We start from the raw sequence: 22,078 nt of genomic DNA, 5'->3' as shown, positions 1-22,078 counted from the left end.
ATTCATCAAAAATCAAGGATTATGAAAAGTTACCAAAAATGGAAATTAGGGTTTTGAAGAAAGGTTACTATTTTTGGCTAATTTGCAACTAATTTCAGTCAACTTCATGGCCATTTTACACCTAGATTCAAGTTTCATTTCAAGACAACTTCAAAATGAGAATTATAGTACAAAGTTTCCTCTTTCCAATGGCTCCAAGAACTCCTCATTCAGTTGGATACAACTCAAGTTATTCTCTTCTAAAAGTCATGACCTTAAATTTGTAGTTGGGTTTGTTCTTAGTAAATTTTTGCTAAGTGTTTATCCAGTTTCAAGTAAGTTTCATGGCCATTTTTCTCCTAGAAGCAAGTTTCTTTTCAAAATGATTTCAACAAGAAAGTCATAGATCACATTCCACTCTTCATTTTAGCTTCATGAAGTTTCTCATTTGGTGGCTTATGAGCAAGTTATATAGTTGCAAAGTTAGGTCTTCAAAGATGCCAAAGGACCTATAATTTCCATGCATGTATGCAGTTTCATGTTGCTACTTTTGTGGCCATTTTTATTCGACTTCTAGGCCTTATCTCAATTTTCCTCCAACATGAAACTTGCTCATATCCTTTCCCTCTTTCCAAAAACCCCAAGTTTATTTCATTTGGTCAAGGAACCATGAAGATGTGATAGCTTGAGCCTGGTTGATCATTGACTTTCATTATCATGAGTGTTTTTGGTTTTGTGCATTTTGTCACCATTTTCTTGCAGCATGGCCAACATCACACACATGCCAAACCTTTTCCTTGCCTCTTATGATCAAACCACATGCATATATCATGCATGCATACCATGCTTAAAAATTGGCCAAATAAGGAAGTATTTCCTTTGTCCATTTCTTTCTTCACCCACTCTCTCCCAAGTCCCACGTGCTGCTTCTTTTCCACCCTCTTTCAGCTTCCAAAACAACATAACAACTCACCATATTATCATTCAAAATGCATCACCCAACAAGAATTTCTCTCACATTCATTTTTTCCTAAATTGAAATGACCAAGTTGGTGGTAAGCACTAACCCTTCTACCCTCACCTAGAGTCCATATAAAACTCACTCTCATTATCTAAACCCTAGAGAACACGTTGGAAGGAGGCAAAATAGATATTAAGCATCACCTACTCTCGTTCATTTTTCTCCATTTTGAAGCTCCCTTTTGAGGATTTATTTTGCTCACCCTTGTTCATCATCTACCTCTTGATCCTGTTATTTTTCTTTCTCAAAGAATCAAAGGTGTAGCAAACACTCTCCACTAGGTAAGTTCTCTTAACCTTATTCTTCTTCATGCTTAGCTAATTAACCATGTTTAAATTCATGCATATGCAGCTGGAAGATCTACTCTTGGGTAGATCATGGAGCTAGGCTCACATCTTTGTTTACAACTTTAAATGATTTTGTTTAAACATGTTTGGACACGTGTGTTCTTTCCCATATTTCTCCATGTTCCCTTATCCATTTGTGAAAACTAAAGATACCATGTTGTTCTACTAATTGCGTACTACATTTTGGATTTAGGTTTTGTTTGATTTGGTGGAGAAATGAGAGAGATATTTGAGGTATAAGTAAGCATGTTAGGATCGAGTTTAGGGTTCTATTTAGGGTTTTTGTGCATGGCTGAAGGTTGAAGACGGGTAGGTGTCGAGTTATGATTGGTTGTGTTTGATTTTGTCCTTTTGTGTTTAAAAAGCAATGTGACCGATTGATACCATGTTCCACATGAAAATGTGACATTTTCCATTTTATTTCATTTTCATTTTTCGGATGGATTTTTGGACCGGGCCATGTTTCTTTTTTTTTACCCACCCTATTATTTTGGCCCATTTTCATTACAACTGATTGCCTTTTATCCAATTCGTTAGCACCCCCCCCCTATTTCTTTTCTTTATTATTTTGTTTATTGTTCTTTTTAATTTTTATTTAAACACTTCCTTTTGTCCAAAAATCCCCAAAAAATACATGGATGATATTTTGCATGTTATTTAATTTTACATCATTTTTAATTTCATTTTTGATTTAATTTAATATTTTTTTTAATTTTTTTTAACTAAATGTGTTTAATTGACCTAGTTTTAAATGTTGGGGTTTAATTTTTGATTTCCCCTTTTTGATTTCGATCCAAATTTTTGTACACATGTAGACACATGTATATAGGTCATTTTAGATTTCATTTGGTGTTTTGGTTATCAATTTTGAATCATATTTGAACCTATTTTAGAAGATTTCTTTGTGTGAGTGTTTATTTTTACATTGCCCAAGTGTTTGGATTGTTTGAACTTCTTTTGCACATAATTTTAAGCACATCTTTAGGAAACATTGAGCTTATGGCCTTAAATTTTAATGTTTAATTTTTCATAATTTTTCCATGCTTATAACTATTTTTCTTGAATTATTCAAAGTATGCTTATTTCTTGTGACACATTTGCACCTAGTTGTTTGTTTTGGTATGCACTTGTGCAACCATATAAGATCTCTTTCCCATTATTTCTTGACATATTCATAATTATTTTGGGATTCCTAAGTTCACTCATGTGGAACATTTTAGGTATCTCGAATTGATGCTTCTTTGCTTGGTTGTCTTCAGTAATATTTGTTTCTTATGAGGTCATAGTTTGGATTTTGTCTTGTGCATTCCAACTTGAGTGATATTGGGTCCAAATGGATTTTTTCTTCCTTTTTTTTTATGACTTCCTTGGTCTTGGTAACTTTATGATTTTATCTTATGATTCTTTGACTGGTATTCCATTTCCACTTCATCAGGATGACACTTTAGGAGCTACATTCTTCTTTTCTTGACCTAGCTTTGGGTTTAATGGATGCTGAAGCTCTTAGGAGCTTAGGATCCATCTTTGTTTTAGTATTGTTATTTCTAAGTGTTGGCAACAATTTTGGTAAAACAAAGAGTGTTCACAAGATGTTGCATGTGATGTCTTAACATAAGATATCTATGTACCTGCTGGAGTTTAAAAATATAATTATGCAGGATTGTTTCAGGATGTCATACACGATGTCATGGCATCTGATATTATGTACCTGCTGGATATTTATAATGGAATTATGTAGGATTGTTCCAGGATGTCAGACCCGATGTCATGACATCTGTACACAGAATATTCAGGGTGAATGTTATGTGTTATGTGATTGCGCATTTAATGGCAATCTATGTATTATTGAAGATCTGATTTACAAACGCATTCAATCATTAATTACAACCAGATTTACTTATTTTCCTAAGAGATCTAATCAGCTGTCATGAGAAGATTTAATTGGAAAATAGTTTTAGGGTTTTCAAGATGTCCAAGCCAAGCTGAATGCTTCTATAAATAGGACATGGAAAAACCTGATTTGATACACAACCAATACAGAGCGAAATACTGAGAGAGAATAAGGGTTTGTGTCTTGTTTAGTCGTGTGACCTGTAAGCCATTCAATTCATCCATAGATGATTGAATTGGTCTGATTTGTGAGTTGTAATTTGTCACTCTAAGCTTATAAGCATGAGTGTGTATCTACTTGATTTAAGTTGTTAAGCAAGATCAAGTGTGTGTCTACTTGATTGAAGCTGTTAAGCAAGATCAAGTGTGTGTCTACTTGATTGAAGCTACTAAGTAAGATCAAGTGTGTGTCTTTGAAGAGTGTCTTCTTTTCATAAGTAATTGCTTTTTATAATCACAAATGTGAATGAGGGGGAGTGAGTGGGTTCTCATATCTAAGAGTTCTTAGGTAGAAATCATACAGGTAGAGATTAGGTGAAAAAGACTGTAACTTGTGGAGTTTAATGAGAGTCTTTGAACTGATTCTATTTAGTGGATTTCCTTCCTGGCTTGGTATCCCCCAGACGTAGGTGAGTTGCATCGAACTGGGTTAACAATTGCTTGTGTCTCTTGCATTACTATTCTTTATCTTTATCCTGTGTGTTTTATTCAGATATTAGTGTCGTGATAATACTTTCTGGTTCAATAGAGAGAGATGAAGGATCTGTTCACAGGCCACCAATTTTGGATGGATCTAACTATGACTATTAGAAACCTTAAATGGTTGCTTTCTTAAAATCTCTGGATAATAAGGCTTGGAAGGCTGTGTTAACAGGCTGGGCACATCCAGTAATTACTAAGGAGGGTGAAGCCACAACTGACAAGAAGCCTGAAGAACAATGGTCAAAGGAGGAGGATGATCTAGCCCTTGGAAATTCTAAAGCATTGAATGCCATATTCAATGCTCACCACCAAGTTTGAAAATTTAAGGATGAAAGAAGATGAAAATATTCATGAATTTCATATCAGTATCCTTGAAATTGCTAATGCCTCAGGAGCCCTTGGAGAGAAGATGTCAGATGAAATATTAGTAAGAAAAATACTCAGGTCACTCCCTAAGAGATTTTCTATGAAGGTGACAACCATAGAAGAGTCTCATGACATCTCCAATATGAGAGTTGATAACCTAATTGGGTCCCTCCAAACATTTGAGATGGGAATGAGTGATGGATCTTAAAAGAAAACCAAAAGCATAGCCTTCATGTCAAACACAGAGGAGGAAAATGGTTAGGATGTTGATGAAGATCTGGAAAATGATGTATCAATGCTGGGAAGACAGTTCAACAGACTGTTGAAAAAGATGGATGTTAGATCTCAGGCCAATGTCAACAACATCTCATCTGACATCAGTAAATCCAACAAAGCTGGAAGAAGAACAAGGTCAGATGATAAGCCCAAAGAAGGAAAAGAAGTACAGTGCTATGAATGTGATGGGTATGGACACATTAGAACTGAATGTGGAACCTACCTCTAGAAACAAAAGATGAGTCTTGCTGCCACTTGGTCTGATGAGAGTGAAACAGAAGAAAGTGATAGTACAGCTGGAGAATGAGAATGCAGAACATGTGGAAACCATCTCCAAGTTAAAAACTAAAGTTATGTTCTTGAATTCTAAACTAGAAGAGATGACCAAGTATGTAAGAATGTTAAACAATGGATCTGACTCCTTAGACAAGATTCTCCAAACTGGACAAATAACAGGATACAAATCTGGCATTGGGTATAATGAATCTAAGCCCGAGTGCAGTTACACTGAGATGTCACATCATATGTCACAGCATCAGAAGGGAAGAAAGCAGAAAGGGAAACACCAAAGATGGAGATGCCATTACTGTGGAAAATTTGGCCACCTGAAGCCCTTCTGCTATATATTATATGGTTATCCTAGCTCTGTTCATCATCAGACTCACTATCAACGAAGACCCAAACATCACAGGCCTGTCAACAAGAAGAAATTGGTTCCTAAGACTAATGTTACAAGTCTAATAGCTCACACTTCCTTCAGAGTTTCAGCCAAAGAAGATTGGTATTTTGACAATGGGTGCTCCAGACACATGACTGGAAACACAAACCTGCTAACTGGCCTTCATCCTCATGCCATAAGCTATGTAACCTTTGGTAATGGAGCAAAGGGTGAAATCAATCGGATAGGTAAGCTTGATATTCTTGGAGTTCCTGAACTTGACAAGGTCTTACTTGTTAAGGGCTTGACTGCAAATCTAATAAGCATCAGTCAACTATGTGACCAAGGTCTAAATGTTAACTTCACAAAAATTGAATGTTTGATTAATAACAAAGAAAGTGAAGTGATCATGAAAGGAGTCAGGACCTAATACAACTGTTACATGTGGAGCTCTCAAATTGGTTATTCCTCAAAGTGTACCTTAGTCAAAGAAAAAGGGATGAAGATGATTATATCTGCTAGAGGAACTCCCAAGATTGATGAAAGACAAGCCTGTGGGAAATGTCAGACATGGATGTCACACCAGAAACTCAGACTTGACATCACTTCCAAAGGAGAAAAGCTCATGGTGGCTCAAATAGATAGGAGGTTGGATCAGATGGTTGAACATGTTGCTAGTCATATGCAGTCTGAAGTTGGAAAGAACTTTGTTAGACTTAAGCTACAAGCCAAGCAGATAGATGGTTCTATGTGTCTATCTCAAAGTAAATGTGCCAAGAACAATGTTAAGAAAATTGGGATGGAGAGTGAAAGGACACATGCTCCTTTGAAAGATGAAAATGGTGTTTGTGTTGTATATCAAGCTGCATATATAGCAGCTGGAAGTAGCTTTTCTCAACAGGGTTGGTTGAAACTAATGTTGACTGAGTACAATGTCACACACGATGTCATGACATTGTACTATGGAAACCTGGTGCTACAACTATGTCCAAAAATCCTATTCAGCACAGTTGGACCAAGCACATTGATTTTTGTCATCACTCCATTAGAGAATTTGTGGAAGACAAAATCATAGCTCTAAAGCATGAAATGCAATTTGCTGACAAATTTGCAGGGGTTTTGGATGATAATCAGTTTGAATTTTTAAGAGGGAAATTGGGGATTTTGATTCTTGTGAAGTTATAGCAATTAAAGTGGAGTGGAAAAGGTAATAAAAATATTGTCTTCCCTCTTAAAAGAAAGAGCCACATTAATGATAAATCATTACCTAGTATTGGAACTAGATCTATGCCATTTCCACACGCTACCTCAACACAACCATTTCCATCTTCATCCAACTTCTCAGAAAACCTCTGCTAGGGCAAAGAGATTTTTTTCAAAAGTCCAACAAAATGTCACAACATCCCTCATCCTCAGGATCAAAACCCACTCACAAAGGAAGGACTCCCTCCATGGAGTTTTTGGATGAATATATTCTGGAGGTTATTCCCCTCTCTGTTATTCCAGGCGACGACCCTGGCCCTTCTTCCATGGCTGGAAGTAATCAAGGTAACATTCCTGATAAACCTCCTCATAAGGATGACATGCACTTTACTGATCGTACCATTAGGAACCTAGTAACTAGGATTCTAAACGAAGGGCATGCAGTCAAGGGTGTTTCTACCCCTCTGTCTAGAAGGGACCCCTCATATGAGGTGGAACCCCAAACTGAGAAAGATGATGATTCATCTAGATCAGAGAAAGAAGTGGCTGCTGAGGGATTATGCTCTCTAGGTAAAACCTTGCCTAGTAAGAAACCAACAGATGTTTCTCATGAGACTGCTAAGAATGTTATTAATCTGGAGGAAGAGAGTTCAGAAGAAGAAGAGGACACCTTGGTTCATCATGTAAAACCAAGTGTTGCTAGTAAATTGGAGACCAAAAAAGGGAAGATTGTGGTTGAGATGTTGATAGACAGAACTAGGAAGAAGACTGGTGGTGTAGGACCCTCCAAATCATGGAGTAAAGTTGAGGTTAAGAAGAGGAAGGTCAGAGAGAGTTCTGACTCTGAAGAGGATGTCGAAGACGATGTCCCAGACATCTCTCCTGCTAAAAGGCAGGCTATTAAAAAGTCCCCAGCCAAAGTGGCAGTTGTGCACTTAGACAACATCTCTTTCCATCTAGAAGATGGTGCTGCCAAGTGGAAGTTTGTCATTCAAAGGAGGGTTACTGTTGAATGGGAGTTGGGAAAGGAGGCTGTAGAAGTGAAGGAAGTGATGGAATTGATCAAGAATGTTGGTCTGATGAAAACTGTTCTTGCTTTTCCCCAATGTTTTGAAGGGTTAGTGAAAGAGTTTGTTGTGAATATCCCAGAGGATATTTCTAAAAAGAGTAGCAAGGAATTCTGCAAGGTCTTTGTAAGAGGTAGATGTGTGAGGTTCTCCCCAACCATAATCAACAAGTTCCTAGGGAGAGGAACTGAAGGAGGTGTGGATTTAGAGGCTACGGAAAATGAAGTCTGTAGGATTATTACTGCTGGCCAAGTCAAGGAATGGCCTAGTAAGAAGCATCTATCAGCTGGCAAGTTAACTGTTAAATATGCAATCTTGCACAAGATTGGTTCAGCCAACTGGGTGCCAACTAACCATATCTCAACCATCTCTAATGGTCTTGGAAGAATCATCTATGCTATTGGAACCAGGATAAACTTTGATTTTGGAAGGTTTATGTTTGATCAAATTGTTAGACATGCCTTCACTAATGCAGTAAAGTTGCCTATTGCCTTTCCCTCCATCATTTGTGGAATTAGCTTAAGCCAGCGACTAGGCATTCTCAACACAAGTGATGTTCCCAGCAGAAGGAAGCCTCCCCTGTCCATTCACTACAAGTTGTTTGAAGGAAGCCATGTCAATGATGTTGTCATGACATCTGCAAGGAAGGAGCCTGCCTCTCAAGGTAGCTTGATTGATCAATTTAAGGAAACTTGTAAGGAGCTGGATACTGGTATTAGGGTTGCCAAGGCAAGGAAAGAGGCTTTGGAGGTTCTTATTAGTAGCTTAGAGAAGGAAGAGATGGAGAAGGCTGGTGAGACCAAGGATTCAGATGCCAATACCTCAAGTGAGAGGTCCAATGCTCAATCGAGTGGCAGTTGTGATTCTGAAGGTGAAGATGATGCTACTTCCTCAGACTGAGTGGTAATGGTCCCCCCTGTTATGAAGACTGTGTATGATGTGTGCTGAAGAGTGGTCCCCCTGTTCTGAATGCTGTTCTGGATGATGTTATGTTTTGAAAGCTTGGATGTTTTCTGTTGTTTTGATATGTTTGTAATTTATGGCAATCCTTATTGATGCCTTGATGTAATATTTGGGCTCTTTATGAGTTCCATGGATTTCCAATTATCTCAGCTATTGCAGCTGTGCATAATTATGGTTTGTATCTCCTAACATTTATGTTTTAACATTTTATATGTTATAACATCTCTTGTGACATTCTCTGCTAGGCTGATTGACATTTATTTTGTCTAATTGGTCACCTTTGGTCTATTTTGACTAAAAAGGGGGGAGAAGTGATTATGTGGAGCAGTTAAATATGTGGAGCTGTGTGGAGATGTATGTGCTGGTGTAGCTGAACAGATGAACATCTATTATTGAAGGAGATGTGTTTGATGTAAGATAGAATGCTGTTCTATTTACAGATGTTGGAGGAGATGTCTGATATGGTGCACAGGTGATGTTGAAGCAGATGTCAGAGGGTGACCCTGATTGTTACAGGTGCTGTTATTAGAAGTGTTGTTATTGTTAAAGGAGATGTATGTGTTGTACAGACTTAAGGGGAGAAGAAGTACCCATGTGCCTTTGTGTGTTTTACTAGTTGCTATTATAGCTAGTAATTCTGTTTGCTTCTGCTGCTGCTTAAACTGCTATTATGCTGTTTAACTGCTGATGTGTTTTTTCTTGCGAACAAAATAGACAGATATATGTTTTAGCCAAAATTTGCCAAAGGGGGAGTTTGTTGGTTCTAAGTGTTGGCAGCAATTTTGGTAAAACAAAGAGTGTTCACAAGATGTTGCATGTGATGTCTTAACATAAGATATCTATGTACCTGTTGGAGTTTAAAAATATAATTATGCAAGATTGTTTCAGGATGTCATACACGATGTCATGGAATCTGATATTATGTACCTGCTGGATATTTAAAATTGAATTATGCAGGATTGTTCCAGGATGTCAGACCCGATGTAATGACATTTGTACACAGAACATTCAGGGTGAATGTTATGTGTTATGTGATTGTGCATTTAATGGCAACCTATGTATGATTGAAGATCTGATTTAAAAATGCATTCAATCATTAATTACAACCAAATTTACTTATTTTCCAAAGAGATCTAATCAGCTGTCATGAGAAGATTTAATTGGAAAATAGTTTTAGGGTTTTTAAGATGTCCAAGCCCAGCTGAATGCTTCTATAAATAGGACATGGAAAAACCTGATTTGATACACAACCAATACAGAGCGAAATACTGAGAGAGAATAAGGGTTTGTGTCTTGTTTGGCCGTGTGACCTGTAAGCCATTCAATTCATCCATAGATGATTGAATTGGTCTGATTTGTGAGTTGTAATTTGTCACTCTAAGCTTATAAGCATGAGTGTGTGTCTACTTGATTGAAGCTGTTAAGCAAGATCAAGTGTGTGTCTACTTGATTGAAGCTGTTAAGCAAGATCAAGTGTGTGTCTACTTGATTGAAGCTGCTAAGTAAGATCAAGTGTGTGTCTTTGAAGAATGTCTTCTTTTCATAAGTAATTGTTCTTTATAATCACAGGTGTGATTGAGGGGGAGTGAGTGGGTTCTCATATCTAAGAGTTATTAGGTAGAAATCATACGAGTAGAGATTAGGTGAAAAAGACTGTAACTTATGGAGTGTAATGAGAGTCTTTGAACTGATTCTATTTAGTGGATTTCCTTCCTGGCTTGGTATCCCCCAGACGTAGGTGAGTTGCACCGAACTGGGTTAACAATTGCTTGTGTCTCTTGCATTACTTTTCTTTATCTTTATCCTGTGTGTTTTATTTAGATATTAGTGTCGTGACATTACCTTCGACATCTCATATCTGATACCAGAATTTCAAGTATGATATTTCTATCATTTCATTTACTTAGGTCTCAATTTAATTTTACATTGTCCATTTACTTTGGTTGGACAAAGGCCTCCTTACTTGGATGATATCCACCTTTTGACTTGCTAGTTGTACGTGAACTTTGAGATTGTTTGCTTGTTTATACCTCTTAAAGTTTGGTGGTTGTATTTGGCGCTTTAAAGAGGAATTTTATTATTGTCACATGGCCTATAAGAACCCCTATTTTGATCATTGTTTATCTTGTTGAAGTTTTATAAAGGGGTCATTTTCTAGGATGTTATCTTTTAGTTGTTTACCAAGTTATTTGACTTTGATTTGTGTGTGAAGTTTGGTTGTTTCTCTTGAACCTAATATTGAGTTGACTTATTTCACAAGTCTCACATCCCTTTATGTCATGTGTGTGAATTAATTTTTTGATTGCTTCTTGCTTAAGTTTCTTTGAACTTGTGTGATTTGTCGCCTATCTTTTGGCCTATCTTTGAACATAGTTTGTGAGATTCATTCATGATGTTTAGGTGAATTGTATGTGGAGTTTAATATGTTATCTACTTATGACTTATGTGGTTTAATACTTTTTTCCATAACTCTACTTCATCTATACTTGCTTGAAGTGCATATTCCTTTAGGAGCATGGCTAGGGTTTGATTTTGATCATTACTTATCTCAATCTTTGAGTGTGCTTTGATATGATGCCTTTATAATGTCTTAAGTTTTCTTATGTGTATTGACACTAGGTATTTGCTTTTGATTTCTTTCATTTACTATGTACTTTTCCATGTCTAATTTCTTACACACTTGTGTTCACTTCCCTTTATAACTTTGAAGGATGCTTGTGTACTTTGGTGTTTGTACCATGGATTCAATGCCTATTTGAACTTCTTCTAGACATTGATAATTTTTCCAATTGAATAACATGTCTATGTTTGTCTCTCATTGCATCTTCAAATCCTTTCTCTTTACTTGTTTTGCTTGCATGAGGACTTATGTCCATTTATGGTTTTGTGGTTGCCTTTCCTTGTATGATTTGATTGAGAATCTTTCTCAAGTATGCTTATGTGGTGATGATAGGTATTTGATTTATTTTCTAATGCCTTGTATTACTTATCATCTATTTCCCTTCACTTCACTCTCCTCATACCATGTTTGTTTGGATACATGACACCTTATGATTATTGCTTGCTAGTATGCTTATTTGTGTGCTTCCCTTGAATCCTTTGATGCTTAGGATCTAGATAACATGTCTTTGTGTTTATTTTAATGTGATGTTTCTGCCTATTTTGGTTTGGTAACTTGTTGCTTGCTTTAGTAGTTTCCTAACTTGTTTGAGCATTGTCTCCCTCTTTATTGACTAGTTTGAATGAGTAGTTGCTATTTGTTAACATGTGACCTTTTGGAGATAATTTGTGATCTCTTAAAGCATGTTTAGACTTGATAATTCACCTTTTATTTCTTGCCTTCTTGTCTTGCTTTCATCTTCTCTTTCATGACTTGATATGGATTGTTTCAATTTTCCTTCCATGACATGATATGGATTACTTTGGCTTTTGATTCTTTCACCTTTTTCTTCCATGACTTGATATGGATTGATATTACTTCATTAATTCTTCCATGACTTGATATGGATTACTATTATTTCATCTTTTGTTCCATGACTTGATATGGTATTGCTTTTCTTTTCTTCCATGACTTGATATGGTATTGTGTTGTTTATTGTTCCATGACTTGATATGGATTTTCATATTCTTTTATTTATTTTCCTTGTATGGATAACATATTCCCCATAGAATTTCTTTGGTTCACACTTGGTTAAGATTGAAGTAAAGTAGACTTTAGGTTTGTTAACCAAGCATGACAACATTAGGTAGTCCTCTTGATCCTTAATTATAGGAAAACCTTTGCATGCTAAGTTAGATATATGTTTCCCTTTCATCCTAACTTTAGGAGCACTGTTGCCTGCCAACAGTCGGGTTCTCTTTAGAATTCCCTTATATTTTACTTTCTCTTTTGCATTCATTCTAAAACAAAAAACTTTTCTCAATCAAAATCCAAAAATATTCTAAATACTACTTGAACTCTTTCAACAATAAGAGAGAAGTACTCAGATACCTCATGCCTCGGTGGATCCTTTGATGTATCCTTTCGACCAAAATACTCAACCAATCAAACTTCTTTTTTCGCTTGGCTTTTCTTATGAAAATTTTCAATAAGGGTGGTTACCCATAAAAGCACCAACAAACCAATGTTTTTGAGAATAACTACAACGCTCTGATTCTTTTTTATATGTAGGCATTGGGTTGCAAAACCTAAGCGAGCGCAATAATAAAAACTTTCTTTTTGTTTGTAAATAATTCAATATTTATGCATTCATTCCCTCTTAGTTTTTAAGTTTTAGAATAAACACACCCTTTTAATTAGAACAACAAGAGCGGATGTTGTAGAGTACTACAGACGTGAGGGGTGCTAGTACCTTCCCCTCGCCTAATCGACTCCCTTACCCGTCTCTTAGTTGAGAGACAATTAGATTCATATTTTGTAGGTTTACTCAGTGTTTCCTTTCCCTCTCTTGGGATAAATAAAATCAGTGGTGACTCTATTTTATATGCGCATTTTTTCGAGATGCGACAACTAGCGACTTTATTAGGGAAACCCTAAACAAGTCGGTCCTAGATCTTGTTTGTTTTATTTTCATTGGGTGTTTATTTATTTATGCCTCACTTGCTTATTGCATTCATTTCATTTTATTGATTTCCATATTTTGGATATTGTTATTGTGTTGGTTGCTGGATCTTCTGTTTGCAGGTTGGGTGGGATGTTACTATGAGGTAAAAGGCCCACTACCCAGGCCAGTGACACATAGGTTAGAGTGGATAGTCATGTTAACTCTTGTGGCGCCTAGCACATAAGAGTTTTCATGACATACCACATCCAGATGAGGTTCTAGTGGGAATGCCATTGTCTTGCATGTCTTATGTACTAGACAGAGTGTTGTCATGGCGACCATCGACCTTGGTTTCCATTTAGAAGCATGTTCTATTTTGATTAGAACCTACCTGTGGGTTGGGGTGGATGTTACAAAACAAACCTTCATCATACCCGGTTTTCTCAGAATTACGTCGAACCTTTGAACTTGTGGCATTTAGTTGTTATCAAGCACAAGAGATATTCATTATATGGAAACCATACTTGCATTCATAAGTATCGTTATATTCATTCTGTTAGCACACATGTTTTTGTATTTCCAGGTATTTTTAATTCTTGATTCTTGTTATTTAAGCCTTCTCTAAGGATGGATACTGGTAGGGGTGGGCATATTTCTTATAAGTTTCATGAGGTTGATCTGGACTCCCTTCTTTAGATGGCAGAGAAATCACCTTCTAATAATTTGGAAGTCTTCAAAAGAGACTATGGGAAGATTGTAGAATTCCTTAAAACTCTACTCAGCAAATATCAACACAATGCACTTAATGCTTTGTTGTAGTTCTATGATCCTCCTTTGTGATGCTTCACTTTCCCAAACTATCAGTTGGTACCGACCTTGGAAGAGTATTCATGTATTCTGGGAATTCTCATCAAGCTTCAAGTTCCTTTTCACGTGTCTATGGAAGTTCCTAATTCTGAACATATTGCTGCTACCCTTTATTTGGGCAAGTCTGTGGTGGATGCTAATCTCAAAACAAAAGGAGGGATCTTTGGTTTTCATCTGAGTTTTCATTTAGAGACTTTGGGTGCTTTGCCTAATGAAGATAATTTGAAGGTTTCAACGCTGTTTTGGCTTGCAGTATCTATGGTATTGTCTTGTTTCCTAATGTGGTTCATTTTGTTGATATGAGTGTCATTCATATCTTAATGATGGGGAACCCAACACCAACACTATTGTGGGATGTATTTAATTCTATTCATTCCATAAATCACAAGAGGAGAAGTGGCTTAGTGTGGTGTTGCGCTCCTCTTTGGTATCATTGGTTTCGAAGCCATCTCCCGTGCAAAGGAGAGTTTATGGATATAATGGAGACCTTGGAGTGGTCCAAGAGGTTAATGGGGCTTACTTCCAAGTATTAGGTGTGGTATAACTTAAAATTGGATAGGATGGGGAAATCTGAAGTGATTATGAGTTGTGGAGAGTTTCCTAATGTGCCTCTCATGGGTATTAGGGGAGGTATAAACTATAATCATGTTATTTCTCAAAAATAATTTGGCTATGATTTGAAAGGACCTCCAAAGGATAGGGGCATACAAGAGTCTTTATGCTATAACGTGACTGATGTTATAGAAACAAGCTAAAGCATGGAATCATATTTCATGTAAAAGGATCAAAGATAGAGTTCAAACTAAATCAAAGATAAAGTTCAAACTATCTTGTTTCCTTTTCTGGTAGAGAAGCCATTGTATCCTCAAGAGCTAGATCACCCTAATTTTGTGCCTAGAGAGTACTTCTGATTGGGAAAAAAACAAGTGTACTATTTTGCCAATGTAGTAATAATAGTGATGTTTCCCAAAGATCAATCTCGAGGATTGCACAATAATATAAATGTAAATTGTTACTCAATTGAACAAAACAAATAGTTGGGGTTTTGTAAAATGTCACTATAAGAGAAAGTAAAATAGAATAAATATTTTCACAGTTTATAATAATATGCCAAGGATGGTGTATGAATATCTCCTACAATGACCCTTGAGTGTATATCTCCTTAATAATGAAAAATGTTTCGATTACCGGATCTTAAAATTGTTTCCCCTAAAGACCTCAGAGGGAAACCTTTGGTCATTCAATCTAATTTCTAAGTCCTTAGGCGATTATGATGAAACCAAGCAATTACAAATTAACAAGAATAAACCGGTAACCATAGGGTATCCCTAGTCCTAGGTGATATCTACCATGGTTTCACTGTACAAAAACCTTAACAATTGCAATTCCGCTAACTATTAACCATATAAGAATCCTAATTTTTCTGATAAAGAAAGCATTACAAATATTGCACAGTGAAATTAACAACAAACATCATATATTAAGGAAATTATCAATTCAGAGTCATTACACGATCAGTTCAGGGACCCCCCCTGGTATTGGAAGGTTTATCCTCTCATATTATTAAAATAAGATACAAAATAGAATTTAGACATTACAAAAGTAAGGGAATTCCGTTGAACTTCAATCGCATCCGCTCTTGAAGGATCTCCGTTCTTCGCAGCTTTCGACCGCTTCAATCTTTATCATACAAAATCTGTAAGCGTAAAAAAATCCCCTTCGCCGTCTTCAAAAATCCCCTAAGTAGTTCCTAATCACTAACTTGATCTAGCAAAAGTCCAAAATTCCCTTCGGGATCATTCGTGCCAAAATACAACAAAAACTGGAAAATAAGGTGTCCAAGGCAACCCTGGTCGTGTCAGGCAACATGATAGGCTGTGTTGGTTGTCTGGCAACCAAGGCTTGACACGCTCCTTCTAGGGAGGCTGACACCGGTCATGTAAGCTGACATGGGCACCCGTGTCAGCTCCCTATTTTAGTGCCCTGGCTCTCCTGTCCTGACACGGCCCGTGTTGGGCAACACAGGTGGTCGTGTCAGGGCTACTGTGTCCCCAATTTCCTCTTCCGACAGGCCTGGAATGTCTGATTCCCTTGGCGATTCTTCCGATATTCTTGCTTATATCTGAAACCAGTAAAACTACCACAAAGAGACAAAAAATGGAGTATAAAAATGCAAACTAAATATAATCAACAAATTGAAATAACAATGCAAAACATCTAAATTTATTAAGCAAAACGATAAAACAGGTAAACTAATGTGTTACCGACTTCGTAAAATTGTGCCAAATGAATGTACGAAAACAAGTAGATTTAGAGACTGGTCATAACCCCAAACTTATCTCATTTCTTGTCCTCAAGTGATGCTCGAGACATCAGGACGGTCACCCCTAAATTCTGCATCCACAATGCCACTGTGATCTTTCACGATTCCCTGTTGTAGCGGTAAATTCATTATCATCAAGTTATGGATAAGCTAGACATCAGATAACAAGAGTCGCCACCGCACTTTTATTGTTTCCAAGGTAAAAGGGAAAAAGTACGAACAAAACCCAGAAGTAAGAAGTTTACAAATCAAAACTAATAAAATGTCATAGATTACAAGTAAGGGGGTTGGTTACACAGAGGGAAGGTGTTAGCACCCAAAGTGTCCTAGGTACTCCTAGGGAGCCCTTTTTGTGTGCATATGTATTTGGTACAAAAATGATGTTCACAAACAAGTAGAATGGGGGGATAAGAAAAGAATTCATTAATTATATTTTTGTGTTTGACAAGACCTTCGGACTTGTGCATAAGTACCAACATAAAAATGAGGGATCAAAACTTCGTAGTTCGTGATACAAATTTCAAATTTGATGCATTGCTTTTATCAAATATTAAGTTTTAAAGGCACAAAGGCCTGAAAATGGTTTGAATGAGTTAGCTCTTTTTTGGCTTTTTTAAAAGTTTAAGTCAATTATAGTTAAGTTTATTTATATGTTTAATTTAAGAGAAGAAGTTTGAAAATGCAATGGCATAAGGCCAAAGTTTCAATCTTTTTGCAAGGTGGTCAAAGTTTAGAACAAAATAAGTTGAAACAAAGAATTTTTTTTAAGGAGGGAGAGATTTTGAAATTAAAGAAATGGGGAGAAGATGAAAAGACTAATCCTATGCACAAAATTAAAAGTTGAGAGTTGAAAAGATCTGACTAATGGGTAGCAATCCAATAGGCAAGACTGCCATATAGAAACCCCAAAATTCCCTTGGACATTTTGAATTAAGCAACACATAAATACATAATTATATTATCTTGAAGAGAAAAGGCATCAAATAAAGATAGCCACATCCAAGCTTTAGCTACTCCATGATCTTCTTCAAGATAGTCCATGTAACAGATGAATTCCACAAGTCACAGGTTCAAATAACAACTTCACAATGATCATGTTGCAAATGAACTCAGAGGGATCTTGAATGATGTATCCAATGAAGTTTCAAATTGCAAGCACTTGGTGTCACAGAAAGTTGGCATTGGCTAAGTCCTTTAGGATAGGGAGGATTCTTTAGTTCTATGATCCTCCTTTGTGATGCTTCACTTTCCCAGACTATCAGTTGGTACCGACCTTGGAAGAGTATTCATGTATTATGGGAAATCCCATCAAGCTTCAAGTTCCTTTTCACGTGTCTATGGAAGTTCCTAATTTTGAACATATTGTTGCTACCCTTTATTTGGGCAAGTCTGTGGTGGATGCTAATCTCAAAACAAAAGGATGGCTCTTTGGTTTTCATTTGAGTTTTCTTTTAGAGACTTTGGGTGCTTGCCTAAAGAAGAGAATTTGAAGGTTTTCAATGCTGTTTTGGCTTGCAGTATCTATGGTATTGTCTTGTTTCCCAATGTGGTTCATTTTATTGATATGAGCGTCATTCATATCTTAATTATGGGGAACCCAACACCAACACTTTTGAGGGATGTATTTAATTCTATTCATTCCATAAATCACAAGAGGAGAAGTGGCTTAGTGTGGTGTTGCGCTCCTCTTTTGTATCATTGGTTTCGAAGCCGTCTCCCGTGCAAAGGAGAGATTGTGGATATAAAGGAGACCTAGGAGTGGTCCAAGAGGTTAATGGGGCTTACTTCCAAGTATTAGGTGTGGTATAACTTAAAATTGGATAGGATGGTGAAATCTGAAGTGATTATGAGTTGTGGAGATTTTCCTAATGTGCCTCTCATGGGTATTAAGGGAGGTATAAACTATAATCATGTTCTTTCTCAGAAACAATTCGGCTATGATTTGAAAGGTCCTCCAAGGGATAGGGGCATACAAGAGTCTTTGTTCTATAACGTGACTAATGATATAGAAAGAAGCTAAAGCATGGAATAATATTTCATGTAAAAGGATCAAAGATAGAGTTCAAACTAGATCAAAGATAAATATCAAACTGTCTTGTTTCCTTTTCTGGTAGAGAAGCCATTGTATCCTCAAGAGCTAGATCACCCTAATTTTGTGCCTAGAGAGTACTTCTGATTGGGAAAAAAACAAGTGTACTATTTTTCCAATGTAGTAATAATAGTGATGTTTCCCAAAGTTCGATCTCGAGGATTGCACAATAATATCAGTGTAAATTGTTACTCAATTGAACAAAACAAATTGTTGGGGTTTTGTAAAAAGTCACTGTAAGAGAAAGTAAAACAGAATAAATATTTTCACAGTTTATAATAAAATGCCAAGGATGGTGTATGAATATCTCATGCAATGACCCTTGAGTGTATATCTCCTTAATAATTCAAAATGTTTCAATTACTGGATCTTAAAATTGTTTCCCACTAAGACCTTAGAGGGAAACCTTTGGTCATTCAATCTAATTTCTAAGTCCTTAGGCGATTATGATGAAACCAAGCAATTACAAGTTAACAAGAATAAATCGGTAACCATAGGGTACCCCTAGTCCTAGGTGATATCTACCATGGTTTCGTTGTACAAGAACCTTAACAATTGCAATCCCGCTAACTGTTATCCATATAACAATCCTAATTTTTCCGATAAAGAAAGCATTATAAATATTGCACAGTGAAATTAACAACAAACATCATATATTAAGGAAATGATCAATTCAGAGTCATTACACGATCAGTTCAGGGACCCCCCCTGGCATTGGAAGGTTTATCCTCTCATATTATTCAAATAAGATACAAAATAGAATTTATTCATTACAAAAGTAAGGGAATTCTGTTGAACTTCAATCGCATCCGCTCTTGAAGGATCTCCGTTCTTCGCCGCTTTTGACCGCTTCAATCTTTATCGTACAAAATCTATAATCGTAAAAAAGTCCCCTTCTCCGTCTTCAAAAATCCCCTAAGTAGTTCCTGATCACTAGCTTGATCTAGATAAAGTCCAAAATACCCTTCGGGATCAGTCGTGCCAAAATACAGCAAAAACTGGAAAATGAGGTGTCCAATCCAACACTGGCCGTGTCAGGCAACACGACAGGCCGTGTTGGCTGTTTGGCAACCAAGGCTTGACACGCTCCTTCCAGGGAGGCTGACACGGGTCATGTCAGCTGACACGGGCACCCGTGTCAGCTCCCTATTTAAGTGCGCTAGCTCTCCTCTCCTGACACGGGCCGTGTTGGGCAACACAGGTGGCCGTGTCAGGGCTACTGTGTCCTTCAATTTCCTCTTCCAACAGGCCTGGAACGTCCGATTCCCTTGGCGATTCCTCCGGTATTCTTGCTTACACCTTAAACCAGTAAAACTACCACAAAGAGACATAAAATGGAGTATAAAAATGGAAACTAAATATAATCAACAAATTGAAATAACAATGCAAAACATCTAATTTACTAAAAAATGACAAAACAGGTATAGTAATGTGTTACTGACTTCCCGAAATTATGCCGAATAAGTGGAAGAAAATAAGTAGATTTGGAGACTGATCATAACCCCAAACTTATCTCATTGCTTGTCCTCAAGTGATTCTCGAGACATCAGGACGGTCACTCCTAAATTCTGCATCCACAATGCTACTGTGATCTTTCGCGATTCCCTGTTGTAGCGGTAAATTCATGATCATCAAGCTATGGATAAACTAGACATCAGATAACAAGAGTCGCCATCGCGCTTTTATTGTTTCCAAGGGAAAAGGGAAAAAGTACGAACAAAACCCAGAATTAAGAAGTTTTCAAATCAAATCTAATAAAATGTCATCGATTACAGGTAAGATGGTTGGTTACACAGAGGGAAGGTGTTAGCACCCAAAGTGTCCTAGGTACTCCTATGGAGCCCTTTTTGTGTGCATATGTATTTGGTACAAAAATGATGTTCACAAACAAATAGAATGGGGGGATAAGAAAAGAATTCATTAATTATATTTTTGTGTTTGACAAGACCTTCGGACTTGTGCCTACGTACCAACATAAAAATGAGGTATCAAAACCTCGTAGTTCGTGATACAAATTTCAAAGTGGATGCATTGCTTTTATCAAAAATTAAATTTGAAAGGCACAAAGGTCTGAAAATGGTTTGAATGAGTTAGATCTCTTTTGGCTTTTTTGAAAGTTTAAGTCAATTATAGTTAAGTTTATTTACAAGTTTGATTTAAGAGAAGAAGTTTGAAAATGTAATGGCATAAGGCCAAAGTTTCAATCTTTTTGCAAGGTGGTCAAAGTTTAGAACAAAATAAGTTCAAACAAAGAATTTTTTAAAGGAGGTAGAGATTTTGAAATTAAAGAATTGGGGAGAAGATAAAGAGACTAAAATCCTATGCATAAAATTAAAAGTTAAGAGTTGAAAAGATCTTAGTGATGGGTAGCAATCCAATAGGCAAGAATTCCATATAGAAACCCCAAATTCCCTTGGAAATTTTGAATTAAGAAACATGCAAATGCACAATAATATTATCTTGAAGAGAAAAGGCATCAAATAAAGATACTCACATCCAAGCTTTGGCTACTCCATGATCTTCTTCAAGATAATCCATGTAACAGATGAATTCTACAAGTCACAGGTTCAAAATAACAACTTCACAATGATCATGTTGCAGATGAACTCAGAGGGATCTTGAATGATATATCAGATGAAGTTACAAATTGCAAGCACTTGGTTTCACCGAAAGTTGGCATTGGCTAAGTCCTTTAGCATAGGGAGGTTGCCTAAGTTCTAAGTCCATTTGTCCAAGATAAAGCCAACAGTCCACACAATTGTTTTTAGGGTTTTTATTGTTATTATGTACATTAATGGTCAAACACCACACAAACAAGCAAAGTATACACAAACAAGATATATCACACAATATGGTCCAAATGGACAAAGTGAAAATTGCATTAACATAAACAATTAGAATGGTATGAATAAAGGATAAAATTAAATGTCATTCAAGTAAATGGCTTGAAATTAAAATTTAGTTGTTAATGAGTTAGAAGTTAGTATTGTTTTGCTTTTTCTTTTTGCTTTTTAAGTCATTCTTTGGAGAACACTCAACCCACTTATCACAAGCATGGATCCTTGAGCCAAGACATCTTCCAAAGGAAGGAAAAAAGGTCAAGTTTCCACACAATACCATGAAAGAGGGGAGACTTACAATCTCACTAACTAGAATGCTATGCCTTTTGTGTCAAGGCCCAACAACAAGAGTCAAACTCAAACAGGTCATCACAATTGGTCAACAAAATTATTTGGCATTTATTCAAATTAAAAATACTAAAATAATGCATTTAAATTAAATATGGTTTGTCAAATTCCTAAAACCTCATCAAAACTCCAAAGAAATGGCCATGAGCTTTTATCATAGGTCAAACAAGGTCAAAGGACCTTGGAGAAAAAAATTCAGAATTTTTAAAGACTTAAAAGTATTTTTAAACAATTAAAAATAATCATAAAATCAATTAAATCATGAAAAATATTAATAATGATCCAAAAAATAATCTTAATTCAGAATATGGAAGGAGAAATTATTTGAAATTTTTTGGTAAAACTCTCATATTTTTTGGATCAATATTAAAATTAATATGAAATAATGAAAATAAAAGGATTAAAACAAAAATTAGAAAATGTGAAAAAAAATGTGAGCCACCTGATCTCCCTCATTAATTGAGGTGGCAGATCAAATGGCCTAGAACATGCGTTCCATGATGCATGCTAGTCAACTCATCCACACGCCTGTATTCACAATGGACACGTGAGATTAAAACATTTTGGAATGATCATGTGGCTCAGAACTTGTCCA

Source organism: Lathyrus oleraceus, chromosome 5 (assembly GCF_024323335.1).
Source record: "Lathyrus oleraceus cultivar Zhongwan6 chromosome 5, CAAS_Psat_ZW6_1.0, whole genome shotgun sequence".
NCBI lineage: Eukaryota > Viridiplantae > Streptophyta > Magnoliopsida > Fabales > Fabaceae > Lathyrus > Lathyrus oleraceus.
Note: the sequence above shows the minus strand (reverse complement) of the source record.